The sequence below is a fragment of the Schistocerca gregaria genome, chromosome 8 (assembly GCF_023897955.1).
Source record: "Schistocerca gregaria isolate iqSchGreg1 chromosome 8, iqSchGreg1.2, whole genome shotgun sequence".
Classification (NCBI taxonomy): domain Eukaryota; kingdom Metazoa; phylum Arthropoda; class Insecta; order Orthoptera; family Acrididae; genus Schistocerca; species Schistocerca gregaria.
The window spans coordinates 477,824,907-477,842,284 of NC_064927.1; the positions used below are offsets into that span (position 1 = coordinate 477,824,907).

Here is a 17,378-nt window from a genome sequence, read left to right on the forward strand (position 1 = left end):
GTAAAAGTGATGTCTTTCAGTTGTATATGGATGCCAGTTAATGAAATGTAATCCCATTAATATTCTCGCTCAACAGGTTTACACCTTGCACGATAGACTACCAGACGGATTAAACATACGATGTGGCGTTATCTTGTTGAAACATAGCGTCACGTAGACCTCGAAGATGCGGTCAAGTCACGTGCCTAGAAACGTCAGAAATTTAATATCTGCTGTCAAAATTATAGCATGTCGTAGGCGAGTGCGATCTGACGACTTTTGTTCCACCCAGAGCCTCCACACACGTTCGCGCACATCGTGTTTCTGCACGCAGAACTGGTCACTTCTGAAGTAACATGAAGCAATGTCTTTCAGTTGTATATCGATGCCAGCAGTTAATGAAATGTAATCCCATTAATATTCTCGCTCGACAGGTTTACTCCTTGCACGACAGACTGCCAGACGGATTACATTTACTTTACGCTTTCGACCGCCAGTAAGACTCCATCTGAGAAGAAACTAACCCAATACGAAAGTCTCATACTGGGAGCAGGTGACGATGTCAGAAACCGGCTGAATTCGTGATCAACGGTGTCGTACACCCCGAATGCATTAGATGAAACGGGTGCATGAAAATAATTTACTATCACGATCTGTCAGCTTAGGAGTGGCGAATCTCATTCCTCGACGATCTCAGAAGCAGTAAAGGAACCGGTCCTCTACGAAAGCAGAGAAGCTCTCTCGCGTGCTTAGTACACACCTACGGATCAGGAGCCAGCTGCAACCGGAATGTGCCGGAAGGCGCGCTCGCAGTGTGAAACGAGAATCTGGTACCAGTCTTTCAGCATAAATTTTGCGTTGATGATAGTACGGTGAAAGAAAAAATGTTATGTGCTCCTACTACGATCTCGACTCGATTCTTATGGATACTTTGGTATTAACACTTAAAGTGGCTGAAAAAAAAGTTATCTTTGGTAATATACACGGACATACTATTTCAGAAACTTAATGAAGAATTGTTTCGACCACGTTACTACAAAGCGATGTACATTTCAATTTATACACGACAACTGTATATTTTAACTACCAAGATCTTAGAACATATGTGTTAAATTTTATGTGATTGCTGAACATTTGCATTAAGTTGCTCCTTGAAGGGAAGATACGTCAACTTTAGCAGCGATTTTTTCCGGAAAAAATAGCTGTGAAAGTTGCTAAACATAAGACTGACGTCTCTACCGATGTACCAAATATACAAAGAACACCAGCATTTTGGAAGGTTTCGGTTTCATATATAGCTAATTTCTCTCATTCATTCGTTACAAATATGTGTGAATTCCTAAGGGTCCAAACTGCCGAGGTCATCGGTCCCCTGATTTACACACTACTGAAACTAACTTATGCTAAGAACAACACACACTCCCATGCCAGATGGTTCAAATGGCTCTGAGCACTATGAGACTCAACTGCTGTTGTCATTAGTCCCCTAGAACTTAGAACTACTTACACCTAACTAGCCTAAGGACATCACACACATCCATGCCCGAGGCAGGATTCGAACCTGCGACGGTAGCAGTCGCACGGTTCCGGACTGCGCGCCTAGAACCGCGAGACCACCGCGGCCGGCACCACCCATGCCACAGAGAGGACTCAAACCTCCGACGGGAGGTCCATTTCAGTAAACACTGATCAGTGGAACGGACAACAGCGTGCGGTAGCCATAAAAATGTTTTATAAAACAATGATAGTTTGGTAGCGGCGTAGAAAGATTTTAGACGTTTGTATAATTTAGGGCGTCATGATGCCGTTCCGTCCAAACACGCGATGAAGTGTTGGATTAATAACTTTGAACAGGACGCCAAAGAAGTGTGCGTTCTCCAGCGAACATTGATATTGTACGCGAGTCTGTCGTATGGAGCCCACGGCGTTCAATTCGTAAGCGATACGAATGTCCCGGGTAAGTGTTCGCAGAATTCTTCATCTTGATTTAAAATTTCATCCGTGCAAACTGCAGATGGTGCAACAGTTGAAGGGGAACGATTACCGGTTGCGATTAGGATTCTGTCAACAAATGATAACAGAAATAAACAATAAAGATGAATTTCTAAACAGGTTATGGATGTCAGATGAGGCATATTTTCATCTCACAAGTTATGTGAATGAACAGAACTACCGTTACTGGGCAAGCGCAAATCCTAATGACGTTCATGTGAGTCCTTTACGTCCTGCCGGAGTGGCCGAGCGGTTCTAGGCGCTACAGTCTGGAACCGCGCGACCGCTACGGTCGCAGGTTCGAAACCTGCCTCGGGCATGGTTGTGTGTGATGTTCTTAGGTTAGTTAGGTTTAAGTAGTTCTAAGTTATAGGGGACTGATGACCTCAAAAGTTAAGTACCATAGTGCTCAGAGTCATTTGAACCATTTTTTTGCGTCCTTTACACGCTAGTAAAGTGACACGATGCTGTGGTGTTTCATCACTTGGGATTACCGCACCGTATCTTTTCGCAAATGAACAGGGAAACACAATAACGGTCAATGACGATCGTTACGTGGAGATGTTATGAACTTTCCTTACACCATTCCAAACGTTCAAGAAGTCTGGTTTGAACAGGGCGGAGCGAAATCACACACTGCACGGCAATCAGTGGCATATGTGCGAGAATTGTTTTACAACCGTGTGATCTCATGATTCGGCCCCCTATATAGCCAGATTTATCCGTTTGTGATTTTTTTCTTGTGGGGCTACATCAAGAGCAAAGTCTACACGACTCGACCAAGAACCCTGGATGAGTTAAAACAGAGAATTCTGGATGCAATTCACAGTATCCCAGCTGAGATGCTGCAGCGGTCAATGAAGAATCTCAACAGCAGATTTCACCCACAGTATTCTTACAGGAACTTAAAAAAATTGAAATTTGTGGTAAGATCTTATGGGATCAAACTGCTGAGGTCATCGGTTCCTAAGCATACACACTAGTTAACATAATTTAACTAACTTACACTAAGGACAACACAGACACCCATGCCCAAGGGAGGACTCGAACCTCCTCCGGGATTAGCCACGCGTTCTGTGACACTGCGTCGAAGACCGCGCGTCTATCCCCGCAGCATTCGTAAAGAACCACACCAACTAAAGGATTTTTTTTTTATTCGATGAATGTTTCTTATGTGACAAAGCTGTAGGATTTCAATTACTATGAATGCAATTTCTTTCCTTTATCAGGTCCAGTTTTATTCGATTGTGAAAACGTGTTGGTTGTCTATGTCCCCTTATGTTAAGGGTGGTAGGACGTCAAACGGGCCGACTTGGAGCAGGAGATGCACCACAGGACATTTTAATTTCCACTGTCTATACTTTTACAAATAAATTCATAAAACTTTAACAGCATGACCAGGAAGGACAAATGGCTCAAATGGCTCTTAGCACTATGGGACTTAACATCAGAGGTCATCAGTCCCCTAGAACTCAGAACTACTTAAAAGTAACTAACCTAAGGACAGCACACAGATCCATGCCCGACGCAGGATTCGAACCTGCGACCGCAGAGGTCGCGCGGTTCCAAACTGAAGCGCCTAGAACCTCTCGGCCACTCAAGCCTGCACCAGGAAGGATTCAGGATCGATACTCATAGCAGTGGAAGCTCAAAAACGTAACATAACACTTTTTTGACATGTGAAATTTCATTTTTTCACATACTACTGGCTGCATTTGTTGCTATAGGTACACTTTTCTTCCTAAGCAAGAGAGATTCTTCGATGACTTTTGCACAGCATACAAACCATAGTTACAGGTGTATGAAACTCTAGAAGTTATCTAATGTATGAAGAAATGAATGGACTGTTACATTTTAAACTTCATGTTTAGAAAAAAATTCAAGTTTTTCAGTTAATTACCTCAATTTCTTCCACAGTTTTTAATACATTTGGAAAACTTTAGTTTCATATACCTGTAACTACTGTTTGTATGCTTTGGAAAAATCATCGAAGAATCTCTCTTACTTAGGAAGCAAAGTGTACCTACACCAACAAATGCAACCAGTAATAAGTGAAAAAGATGATTAAATTTCACACTCAAAAAAAGGTATTTTGCTACGTTTTTGAACGTCCACCGCGATGAGTGTGAGTCCTCAATCCTTCCTGGTTATGGTGACAAAGTTTTATGAATTTATTTGTAAAAGTATAGGCAGTAGAAATCTAAATGTCCTGTGGTGACTCTCCTGCTCTAAGTAGGCCCGTTTGACGCCCTACCCCACCTTAAATAGCACTCACACAACACTTTGACAAAACGTCGACTAAAGCATTCGATCTCGGACAGAAGTCTTACATCAGTCTGTGGGAGAAGCATGAGGGCAATGGGTCGTTACTTTCGAGATAAACACGGTGAATGAAATGAGAGAGGCGAGTGTCTTGCCTTGGGCACCTGTTTACCAGTTGGCTGTTCCTCGCGTAACTTCCGGAGCAGGACCTACTGCTGGCGGACTGGTCAGCAGAACCAGTTGGGCGCGTTACGTGTGGCCGGCGCCAGGTACCGTACGCTGACGCCGCCGCTGCCGGTGACGAGCTGGCTGGAGATGCTCGCCGCTACGAGGAAAGCGACCCAAGACCAGTTTAGAGGCGCGAAGCGGTCGCAGAGTGCCCGCGGACACACACGGCGCACGGACCGAGTGAGGTCCGCCGGCAGTGAAAGCCACCGGCAGATTACGTCCAGCGCGGCGGCGGTATGCGGACCATTCGTGCGTGAACCTGTCCACTTTCGCTGTCACCGCCCGGTCCTCCCCAAGGCAATCAGTAGCGTGAAATTGCTCTCCTCTTAAACAGATTCCGCAGCACGAATTCACGACAAACCTCGTCACGACTGTGAAATCTTGTGTGATAGACCTTACTGTCTTGTTTCCATCCGTTGGAAGCAGAGAAACGAGCCCAATTTCTGTGGGTCGAAAGCCACCACTTCAGCTGAACCTCACCATAGGGTAAGCTGGGAATTGCTTAGGAACTGTTCTGAAGTAAGGAAAACATAACTCCACCATCAAGCTGAGAGAACCACGCGATGCTGACCAACCACCCTGTCGTCCTATGCCTGCCGTCAGCTACTTCTCATCCAAGTAGCTCCTCTAATGGCCTCACCAGGCTCGTTAATTTCTGTTCCAGTCTTTCCACCAGATAAAAATCATGGATGATTGAAATGTGTGTGAATTCCTAAATGACCAAACTGCTGACGTCATCGGTCCCTAGACTTCCACACTGCTTAAACTAACTTACGATAAGGACAACACACACACACACACACACGCCCGAGGGAGGACTCGAACCTCCAGCGGGAGGGCCGCGCAATTCGTCACACGGCGCCTCTAACCGCGCGGCCACTCAGCGCGACATTACGGACAGTACTAGAGATCAACCACAGGTGTTCAGACACGCTGACAGTTCCACTACAGAGCCTCTGCATTTAATTCCAACAAGTCAGTTTCACAGTACAAAAACTGAACAGAGAGGCAGCATTGATATCCTGTTGGTTAACGATATAATTTAATAATTTCAAACAACTTCGGACACGGTCCATACAAATTGCCATAATATGGGAAACAAGACTCATAGAAAAGACCATTACCTGCTGACAGGTAGTGACAGGTTGCACTCTGTCATCTTTTCCATTAATACAAGGGATATATTATTCGGGAGGACGACGGTTCAATCCCGCGTCCGGCCATCCTGATTTAGGTTTTCCGTGATTTCCCTAAATCGCGCCAGGCAAATGCCGGGATGGTTCCTTTGAAAGGGCACGGATGACTTCCTTCCCCGTCCTTCCCTAATTCGATGAGACCGATGGCTTCGCTTTCTGGTCTCCTCACCCACAACAACCCAACGCCAATACAAGGGATATTTGGAACTTAGTCAGACGCAATAATTGTACTACATGTCCTTAGATATCACCGTTCCCGTTGATGTTTTTCTGTTTTATCTGTTTCAGTATCACTGTTTTACGATACCAGTTGCATTACTAGCTAAGGTACATTATCCTGTTTAAGAAAATTAATTTGTTATACCTTCAGTTTGCACCAGTGGCATTTCGCTTAGTGGTAACAGTTTCTCTCTACTTTTCGTAGACCTGAAGATGGCTGTTCAACAACTGAAACCGTTTATAAGGGTGGGGCATGTAAAAGTGGCCTGGGGTACTGCGTTCCAGAGTACAAAGAAACACAGCAGAGAGAAGGAAGTACAGTACTAACCTAACTACAGCAGATGTTGAACGTGACCGACGTTCATCTCTTTGCACATTAGGGCCCTGATTAGCAAGTTGCTGAAGGCGGAGGAAAGCTGGACTGCTGGAATGGCTCCAGTCTCTTCCTAAATGTTCAGCACAGTTCCTGAAGACTGGTTGCTGCGATACACCTTAAATCTGAGGACTCTCCACAAAAGCAATCGCACACTGACAGATTACATGGCCTGGGTGGCCAGCTAGTCCCGCGAAAGTACTGACCTCTGCTGAAAAACTCTGTCAGGCGGGCAGACTTTGTGCTCCAAGTTTCGGCCAGTTGTATGGGCAGTCGCGCCATCCAGTTGGAAGTAACTATAGGTGTTTTCGTTTTCCGTTAGTAGTGCTATTCACGACCAATCGTATCTACTTCTCCGACACTTTTACTAGCCTCACCCTGTATGACTACTTACTTGTGAAATGATGAAGACAAATAATTTTCCTGCCAACAGTTTCGGATCACGTGTCTCCTTAAGTGACTATGTTATGTCTTACAGAACTACCTATGCTACGAAGCATTTTGATACATAGTGTGAAAATTGGTTCTTTCTAAAATTCATTTACAACTTCACACAGAATGTAGACAACGCCGCCGGCCGCGGTGGTCTCGCGGTTCTAGGCGCGCAGTCCGGAACCGTGCGACTGCTACGCTCGCAGGTTCGAATCCTGCCTCGGGCATGGATGTGTGTGATGTCCCTAGGTTAGTTAGGTTTAAGTAGTTCTAAGTTCTAGGGGACTAATGACCACAACAGTTGAGTCCCATAATGCTCAGAGCCATTTGAACCATTTTTTTAGAAAACGCCCAGCACATACCGCCTCGAAATAAAACCCAAGTAATGAGTCTTTTCATTCCGGTGCTGCAAGATCCATTACGTAAAACATTGTGTTCTCGTTTCGCGTATGTTCTGGATGAATAAACAATGGTAATTTATTGTGTCCGACTGACTAACGTGGCGGCAGACCTTAAGTAGTAGTAAGAGGATGCTAACCGAATATTGTACGGATAGTCTAATATTACAAGTGAATACTGCACGCCTCATGTGATTATTACATATGGGTATTGTTATCGCGTTATTTATTGAATGAAAAAGTAGTCTTCACTAGAATCATAATAAATTACTATTCCTCTTTCACGCAGAGGTAAGTACCAAGAACGCCTCGTTTATCCATAGTTTTCTTTTTTTTTCCTGTTTTCGGAAATGGTTCCCTATATAGTCAATATTTGTGTGGTGACCTTTGCAGGTTATAGAACTAACTTATTTTAACGTACAGAAAGAGCGTACATTGGCTATAAATTTCCCTATCGACAAAGCGGTTATGTGCTCATTGCTGCTCTTTCAGTATTGTCATCCACTGTTTACACTTTTCCTTCGTCGGTGCACTGTAATAATGGTTCCTTGTTTCATCTACTCTTATGAAGTGACTGGAGTTATTTTTAAGCCGGCCGCGGTGGTCTAGCGATTCTAGGTGCTTCAGTCCGGAGCCGCGCGACTGCTACGGTCGCAGGTTCGAATCCTGCCTCGGGCATGGCTGTGTGTGATGTCCTTAGGTTAGTTAGGTTTAAGTAGGTCTAAGTTCTAGGGGACTGATGACCATAGATGTTAAGTCCCATAGTGCTCAGAGCCAGTTATTTTTAACTAAGCCTAAGCACCGCATAGCGAGAGATAATTTGAACGAGTTTCTGGTAAGTGATTAACAGACGTGGACACGGCTTCCGAAGTAGATGCAGTTTTTCTTCACTTCCGCAACGCGTTCGATACACTTCCCCAGAATCGTTTAATGAACAAAGTAAGAGCATATGGACTATCAGACCAATTGTGGGTTTTAATTGAAGAGTTCCTAGATAACAGAACGCAGCATGTCATTCTCAACGGAGAGAAGTCTTCCGAAGTAAGAGTGATTTCAGGTGTGCAGCAGGAGAGTGTCGTGGGACCGTTGCTATTCACAATATACATAAATGACCTTGTGGATAACATCGGAAGTTCACTGAGGCTTTTTGCGGATGATGCTGTGGTATATCGAGAGGTTGTAACAATTGAAACTTGCACTGAAATACAGGAGGATCTGCAGCGAATTGACGCATGGTGCAGGTAATGGCAATTGAATCTCAATGTAGACAAGTGTAATGTGCTGCGAATACATAGAAACAAAGATCCTTTATCATTTAGCTACAATATAGCAGCTCAGCAACTGTAAGCAGTTAATTCTATAAACTATCAGGGAGTAGGCATTAGGAGTGATTTAAAATGGAATGACCATATAAAATTAGTCGTCGTTAAAGCAGATGCCAGACTGAGATTAATTAGAAGAGTTCACCCACTGCTTGAATAATGCTCACCAGTGTCGGATCCGTACCAGATATGGTTGATAGAGGAGATAGAGAAGATCCAACGAGAGCAGCGCACTTCGTTACAGGATAATTTGGTAATCGTGAAAGAGTTACGGATATGATAGATCAGTGGAAGACTGTAGGAGAGACGCTCAGTTGTTCGGTACGGGCTTTTGTTGAAGTTTCGTGAACATACCTTCACCGAGGAGTCAAGCAGTATATTACTCCCTCCTACGAATATCTCGCGAAGAGACCATGAGGATAAAATCAGAGAGATTAGAGCCCACACAGAGGCATACAGACAATCTTTCTCTCCACGAACAATACGAGACTGGAATAGAAGGGAGAACCGATAGAGGTATTCAAAGTACTCTCCGCCACACACCGACAGGTGGCTTGCGGAATATGGGTGTAGATGTAGATGTAGAACTTGAAATTCTTACACTTACTGCAAAACTTTTTTCCTAAAGCTATTTGTAGCTAATAATAAGGTTATACTAAGATCTTAAAGATCACAACCAGAGAACTAAAAATAAAACTAATTTCCATATAGACGAAGTATTCCATTCTAGAGCTCATAATGGGGTGGAAAGATCTGTAAGAGGTTATGGGTAGACATCAGATAGGTTATAGGAAATGACAATATATTCAGAGGGTACCCCTTTTAACCGGTAAACGGTTTAAGATGTAATGAAGTTTATGGTTAATGATACAACGGAGAGTGCGCGTAATTTCGTTCCATGCTTAATACCATTAACTTACCAACCGAGTAACGGAAAAAGTATGGTGTCAAGCGGTCTAAACGTTCAAATGTGTGTGAATTTCTACGGGACAAAACTGGCTAGGTCATCGGTCCATAGACTTACACACTACTTAATCTAACTTAAACTAACTAGCGCTAAGAACAACACACACACACCCATGCACGAGGGAGGGCTCGAACCTACGGCAGGAGGGGCTGCGCTGACCGTGACATGACGGCTCAGACCTCGCGTCTACTCCGCGCGGCCCAAGCGATCTGTCTCCATTATTACATGCAGCATGAAGATCAGAGAAGTTTAAACTATAATATAGAGTTCCGGCAGCTCAATATCGACACATTTTTCAGACTATTTCAACACATATATTGACAAGCATTATATCACTGTAACAGACTTTTGAAGGGCTTTCGAATGTCATTAAAAATACCCCGTTCCTTAAAATAATACTTGTTTCAATGCCTCAGTTGATTGTGCAGTTTTAAGTAGAAACCCTTCCGCAATGTTTGTCAAGTTCCTTACTGCGATGTCTTGAAAAGAAAAAACTCCAACCGAACAGACCCTGCGGCCTAATGGTACCGACCGGCCTCCTTGTCATCGTCAGACCTTAGGCGTCACCGGATGCGCATATGGAGGGGCACGTGATCAGCACATCGCTCTGCCAGCAGTTGGCAGTCTTCGTCACCGATGCCGCTACTTCTCACCCAAGTGGCTCCTCGACCGGCCTCCCAAGGGCTGAGTGCACCTCGCCTACCGACAGCACTCGGCAGACCCGGACACTGACCCATCTAAGTGCTATCCCACCCCAACAGCGCTCAACTTGAATGATCCGACAGGGACCGGCGTCACCACTGAGGCAACGCTGGTGGCCGCGATATCCAGAACGTTCATGAAGTACATACACATCTACACGTAGATACATACCCTGCAAGCGACCATATAGTGCGTAGCGGAAGGTTTCTTGTGCCACTGCTACTCATTCGCTAATAGAGGGAGAAGGAAACATCTTCATGCTTCCTCACAATCCCTGGTTTCTCTTATCTTCTCTTCGCAGTCGTCACGTGAGGTGTTTGTTAGTGTTAGTAGGATAGTTTTACATTCTTTCGCAAATGCCGGTTCTTTAAACTTGTTCCATTGTGTTTGGCAGAAGAATGACTTGTTCCTCCAGGGATTTCCACTTGAGTTCACAGAGCACTTCCGTGCTGCTCGCGTGTTGACTGAAAATACCGGTATCAAATATAGCAGCACTCCTATGTATTGCGTGTGTGTCTTCGTTTAACTCGAGTTAGCAGGAATCCCAAACACTGAGCATCGTTGCAAATGTGGCGGTTCGCCAACCGCTGTCTGCTTTATACACTACTGGCCAATAAAATTGCTACACTACGAAGATGACGTGATACAGACGCGAAATTTAACGGGCAGGAAGAAGATGCTGTGATATGCAAACGATTAGATTTTCAGAGCATTCGCACAAGGTTGGCACCGGTGGCGACACCTACAATGCACTGACATGACGAAAGTTTCCATCCGACTTCTCTTACACAAACAGCAGTTGACCGGCGTTACCTTGTGAAACGTTGTTGTGAAGCCTCTGTAAGGAGGAGAAATGCGTACCATCACGTTTCCGACTTGGATAAAGGTCGGATTGTACCCTATCGCGATTGCGGTTTACCGTATCGCGAAATTGCTCCTCCCGTTGGTCGAGATACAAAGACTGTTAGCAGAAAATAAAATCGGTGAGTGCAGGAGGGTAATACGGAACGCCATGCTGAATCTCAACGGCCTCGTATTACTAGCAGTCGGATCGTGCAACCACGTTTCGATCCCTGAGTCAGCAGATGGGGACCTTTGCAAGACAACAACCATCTGCACGAACAGTTCGACGACGATTGCAGCAGCATGGGCTATCAGCTCGGAGACCATGGCTGCGGTTACCCTTGACGCTGCATCAGAGACAGGAATGCCTGCGATGGTTATACTCAGCGACGAACCTGGGTCCACAAATGGCAATTTTTTCGGATGAATCCAGGTTCTGTTTACAGCATCTTGATGGTCGCATCCGTGTTTGGCGACATCGCGGTGAACGCACGTTGGAAGCATGTATTCGTCATCGCCGGTGTGATGGTATGGGGTGCCATTGGTTATACGTCTCGTCACCTCTTTTTCGCATTGACAGCACTTCGAACAGTGGACGTTACATTTCACATGTGTTACGACCCGTGGCTCTACCCTTCATTCGATCCCTGCGAAAGATCACATTTCAGCAGGATAATGCACGACCGCATGTTGCAGGTCCTGTACGGGCGTTTCTGGATACAGAAAATGTTCGACTGATGCCCTGGCCAGCACATTCTCCAGATCCCTCACCAACTGAAAACGTCTGGTCAATGGTGGCCGAGCAACTGGCTCGTCACAATACGCCAGTCACTACTCTTGATGAACTGTGGTATGGTGTTGAAGCTGCATGGGCAGCTGCACCTGTACACGCCATCCAAGCTCTGTTTGACTCAATGCCCAGACGTATCAAGGGTCGTTATTACTGCCAGAGGTGGTTGTTCTGGGTACTGATTTCTCACTATCTATGCACCCAAATTGCGTGAAAATGTAATCACATGTTAGTTCTAGTACAATATATTTGTGCAATGAATACTCATTTATCATCTGAATTTCTTCTTCGTGTAGCAATTTCAATGGCGTACATTAGAACGCCACCAGCAGACAATGGCATTTTGCTGCTCACACTGTTGGTCAGATCGTTTATATGTCCCAGTACTCAGGCAGCATACGTAATAAAACCCTTCTACCTTGTCTTTTTCTACCGGTTAATTATTACGATGTCGCTCCTAATGAGTAGCGTGTTGAGCCGCGAAACGAGCGCTCGCTTGGACTGCAGGTGTCTAAAGAAGTGCTGCGTCAGTGTTGTTAGGAGGCGCCAGCGAACACAGTATGTGGGCGTCGCCGCTGGCGGGTTATCCACCTGCCTCGGTTTTCCTCCCCCTCCTTCGGCCCCCCACTCCGCACTCTTCCTTTTTGAACGTCCGGAGAGCGGTGCTCGCTTTCTAGTCCACTCCTCGGCGCCGGGCTGCTTCCGGATTGCAGTTCCGCTACGGCGCTCACAACAGGCGCTCCGCACTGAAACACTCACTACGTTTACATGGGGCTCCCAAAACCGGATTTCGTTAGACGATTTCACAATAATGGTCATGTAAACACTCCAAAATCGGTTCTGGGAACCCGTTTCTAGCTGCCGGTTTTCCACTTCCACACTCGATTTACAAAATATTCGGCTAATATTGGCAGAGTGACCTGTCGAACAGTGAAAGAGAAGGAGAAATATTGGACTAAGCACGATGATGCCTGTCGCTGATATTTAAGTGAAGAGAAATGCCAATTGTGCTAACTAAATCAGGAAGAGATGTTTTCGAGACGCCATACTTAAACTGCCTAGCAAATCCGCTTCAGACCTTAACTTTTAAACACATAATCGAAAAATGATTTCCGAAATTCGGTTCTCTTTCGTCTTAATCGGAAGTAGTTCCTTACGTAAAAATCACGTGTATGATATCGTAACTTCCAGATGATTGCCCAGATATGTATAGGGGTGCATTGAGATGTGTCGTGTGTAAACGTACTGCCTGTCAGTCTCTTCTTTTACCTGTGCTACTCGCTATTGGTTCATAAACCTACGCCTATTTGTAGTCGTGTATTCCGTCTGCGAATTCTACAGTTACCTATTACAGCGACGGACATCCGCAGGAGAAGTTATGTTAACATCGTTTAATGTTGCCTATGTTCTTTATAATAGCCGACATCCGGCGCTTTGGAGAGCCCATAAATTACTTCAGGCACACCAAAGGCAGCGGAACACATTATTTGATCATCAGATCCAGGAATTTTCTGAGATGCTGCCTGCTCTGTCACTCCCACAGCTCCCCATAGGCTCAAGCGTTATCTATGACAGGTATGGGCACGCGACTGCAGCGCGAACCGTGACAAGGCGCCCAAGACTGTGCTGCTACACCGCGCGACGAGAACAAATCGAAACGGCATCGTCACGTTTTTGCAATGCCAGAGACTGGTTTGGCCCATCAAATACACCAGTAACTATCCAAAAGAAAGAGATTTAGGAAAGACTGACCATCGACTGGGTGAATAAGTTGTGTAGTCGCAGAATGGGACCGTATTCCATGCTAGCAATGGATGTTGCTTCTGTTGATGGTGGTCAACACAGTATTCGAAGGTACATAATTGTCCGGCTGGTTCTTAACAAATGATCACGTCAGTGTCAAATTAAAATTAATTAGATTCAATGAAATAAAATTAATAAATCTGTAGGGACAGTATCTACAAACATGCAGTGACATGAAATTACATCAGTGGAAACTGGTCAGGTATGGTAAATTTGAAATGTTACATCTCAAGAGCAATGAAAATTTGTTCCGTAACGGGAAAAGATACATAGAATTACTACTCTTCCAAGCAGTCACTTCAACAGTTAGCGACTGGGCGATAAGAGACAGGCGAGCATCCAGAATTCGGTTCTGGGGGTCGTTGTGTGTTACTGTGTCTTTCTCTTACCGGTCTTCCAGTTACTCTCCCCCCCCCCCCCCCCCACCACCACCACCACCATTATCAGCTCATCAGCTCCACTGTTGATGTGCGTCAGGTTTGAGGTTTGTACGATTTCAATAGCAGTTAGTATAAAATATATAATACACGTTGGGGTAATATTGATAAGTCGTTTAATTAACATGAAATATGCAATGTCATAATTAGATTTGTTTTATATCTCTGAATAATGTATTGATGTAATATAGAAAAATGTCACCCATTAAAATTATGTGTCTTTACATTGAAGAAGTACTTGCGTCACACAAGTAATTTAAGGTTTACAACAACAAGGAACTCTCACAACTTTGATAACGTCAAAATTTACCCAACATAAAACAAAGTGGGCATTCACAACTATCAAGTATTGGAAAAACTTTTAGTAACCCATGCTTGTACGAGCATGTAATGGATATTCTGTCTGTTTCGGACGTTTCGGGAAGCTATTTTTTAGGCTTCTGACCCATTACTGTTGGGTCATTTCCTTTTCTCTCCTGACTTACGCGGTTTTCTGTGACTCACTGTATTCGCTGTAAAATCCTTACAAATTTTTTCACGAACTTGAAACCATGCCGGTCTATTCTTAATATTATCGACGTACTCATTGGAAGACGTGTCATATATTTCAAGGTATTTCCTCACCTCTTCAACAAAGAATTTCCCATCCAAACCTATGCAACTGTGGAGGCATGATAGCAACTGTTTCTAGGGTTGTGAACGCCTGCTCACAGCCCTATTCTCCCACAAAGTCAACTGCTTGGCGGCGATGTGAGATCGCTGCGAGCACAGTTCGCAGCTTCACCGCCGTAATATGCGTGGCTCTCAAGTGGCGAGAAAATGACACTGACACTCTTGTGTATGCAGCCTATACAGAGGACTGCGATGGAATGAGCCCGCACCTGTATATACACTGGGCAGCACAATTAATATTTCAGTTTTTCGAACCCCCTTACTCGTCTCCAAATGCGGCACAAAAGTCTGAAATTTGTCTCAAAGCTGCCTCTGAAACGGTGCAGAGGTGGGGCATCCTGCGACGTCGCCTTCAGGCTGAAGAAGGATAAACATTCTTTGCTGCTTCTGAGTACGTTCAAATTTCGTCCAGTGGGTTTCGAACGGTCTCTAGTGATTCCAATCTAAACACCAGAGTATAAGTTGCGGTCGCCCTACGCTGCGAAGCGATGACATCATGTTCTGTGTGGATGAAGGCTCACGATGTCCCTAGAAGTATTGAATCATCTGTGGGGTGCCGGTAATGTCAAAGATTGGCAAGAACGTCATCAAATTGTAAGTAGGCTGTTTAGGTTTTCTTATTGGTAACGCCACGTAGCGCTCTGTATAAAAAAAAACACTGGCTGTGCTGTGTGCAGTCAGTGGCTGGTTGGCATTGTTGTAATACTCGCCATTGTAGTGCTGGGCAGCTGCATGCTAACAGCGCGTAGCGTTGCGCAGTTGGAGGTGAGCCGTCAGCAGTGGTGGACGTGGGGAGAGAGATGGCGGAGTTTTGAAATTTGTAAGAATTGGTGTCACGAAATGATATATATATATTATGACTATTAAGGTAAATACATTGTTTGTTCTGTATTAAAATCTTTCATTTGCTAACTATGCCTATCAGTAGTTAGTGCCTTCAGTAGTTTGAATCTTTTATTTAGCTGGCAGTAGTGGCGCTCGCTGTATCGCAGTAGCTTGAGTAACGAAGATTTTTGTGAGGTAAGTGATTTGTGAAACGTATAGGTTAATGTTAGTCAGGGCCATTCTTTCGTAGGGATTTTTGGAAGTCAGATTGCGTTGCGCTAAAAATATTGTGTGTCAGCTTAAGCACAGTCGTGTATAAATTGTTCTAAGGGGACGTTTCAAAATTTCTCATCGCACTATGAATGGTTGTTTTAGACAGCGAAATGTGTGGGAATCAACGGCCAAAGGGAGAGCGTAAATTCATTGACAACTTCTGAGGCCTTTGCGTGTCGATTCTGAGCACCGGTTTTCTGGTACCATGCGCCGCGGAATGTGAATCCCCGCCAGAGGTCATGGACATCGAGGATCCCTAGAGATCTCTCCACCATCGCGCCGTAAGCTGTGGCGGCGCGCGCCTCCTAGCCCGGTTTTAAGAGTGAGGGCGCCACAGCGGAGCACGTGGTTGCAGCGGCCAATAGCGCCGTCCCCGATAGCGTACTTAAGCGACTGCCTCTCACTCAGCTGGTCAGTGTTATCTTGCGTACGTCTTTGGACCCATCGCCTCGCGTTAGACAGCTTACTTTGTTTCTTGTTCAGTGGTTGTAGGTTTCCTTGTTACTCCGTTGTGTGGATCTTGCTGTTCGTTCTGTCCGTCGTTGGTCGTGTCCGTCCTCTCCCGTTGTGTTGTTGTTTGCAACCCCGCTCCGCGGGTCCCGCCGCTCTTTCCGTAGCTTCAATAACTTCAACCCCGCGACCGTTCCGGTCGCAATTCCAACAGGTTTGTCTGAAATATTTTCCTCGATCTCTCATGAAAGCGTCGTGATTTCATAGCAGGGCGCGTCATACGAATGTATGGAACATGGGTAAGAGGGAGTATGGCGACGTTCCCATCTACGTTAAACGCTGAAGAAACGATTTAAATTTTGTGGCAGGTCCACGATTTGTAAGCTGAATAAACGATTTAAAATTTGTGCCAGGTTCTGGATTTGCACCCAGGTCTTCTTGCTTACTAGGCCATATCAACCCAGCAGTGTACCTATTACAGCTGCCTGGCCTGCCCTAGTCCTGTGTCAACCCTAACATGAATTGGTGTAGGGGAGGGCAGTGGCCTAGGGTAGTCCATGCATCTGTGTCACCTATTCTGCTGTGGTGGTGTAATGGTTAGCACACCTGCCTAGTAAGAAAGGAGCCCTGGAAGTAAGTCACGGCTGTTACTCAAATTTTAATTCATTTCTTCTCCGTCTTTTTGGTATATAGAGTTGAGATTCAAATGTCTCAAGGAAACCTTCATAACATGAGACCTTCCGATAATCTGACATGTCCACGGAGATGTTAAGCATAATTTTGGAGACATTTGTTGCTAATGTGACATCATTAACGTACCTTACAACTCACATGAACCTGAGAGCTCTAGTGTTTTTATTCATTTCTCACATGTGTCGACAACTTGTTTGAAGCTTCACCGAGGGCGATGTGACGTGGCATACCCTTGATCAGTGTTATAGAAAATGTTTCCAGAATGAGATTTTCACTCTGTAGCGGAGTGTGCGTTGATATGAAGCTTCCTGGCAGGTTGAAACTGTGTGCCGGACCGAGACTCGAACTCGGGAACTTTGCGTTTCGCGGGCAATCGCTCTCCCACATCTCTCTCTCTCTCTCTCTCTCTCTCTCTCTCTCTCTCTCTCTCTCTCTCTCTCTCTCTCTTTTTTTTTAAATCTCATTTTGTTCGGATTTGTTCGTTGAGTCTGTTCGGGGTGGACTTCGTAAGACATCCGTTAA

The 17,378-nt window shown here is 45.0% G+C and overlaps 1 protein-coding gene across 1 annotated transcript in view; it reads right to left on the reverse strand.

Moving 5' to 3' along the window:
* Positions 1-17,378, reverse strand: part of LOC126284312 (uncharacterized) — a 76,897-nt gene that overhangs the window by 13,493 nt on the left and 46,026 nt on the right. The window lies entirely within an intron of this gene.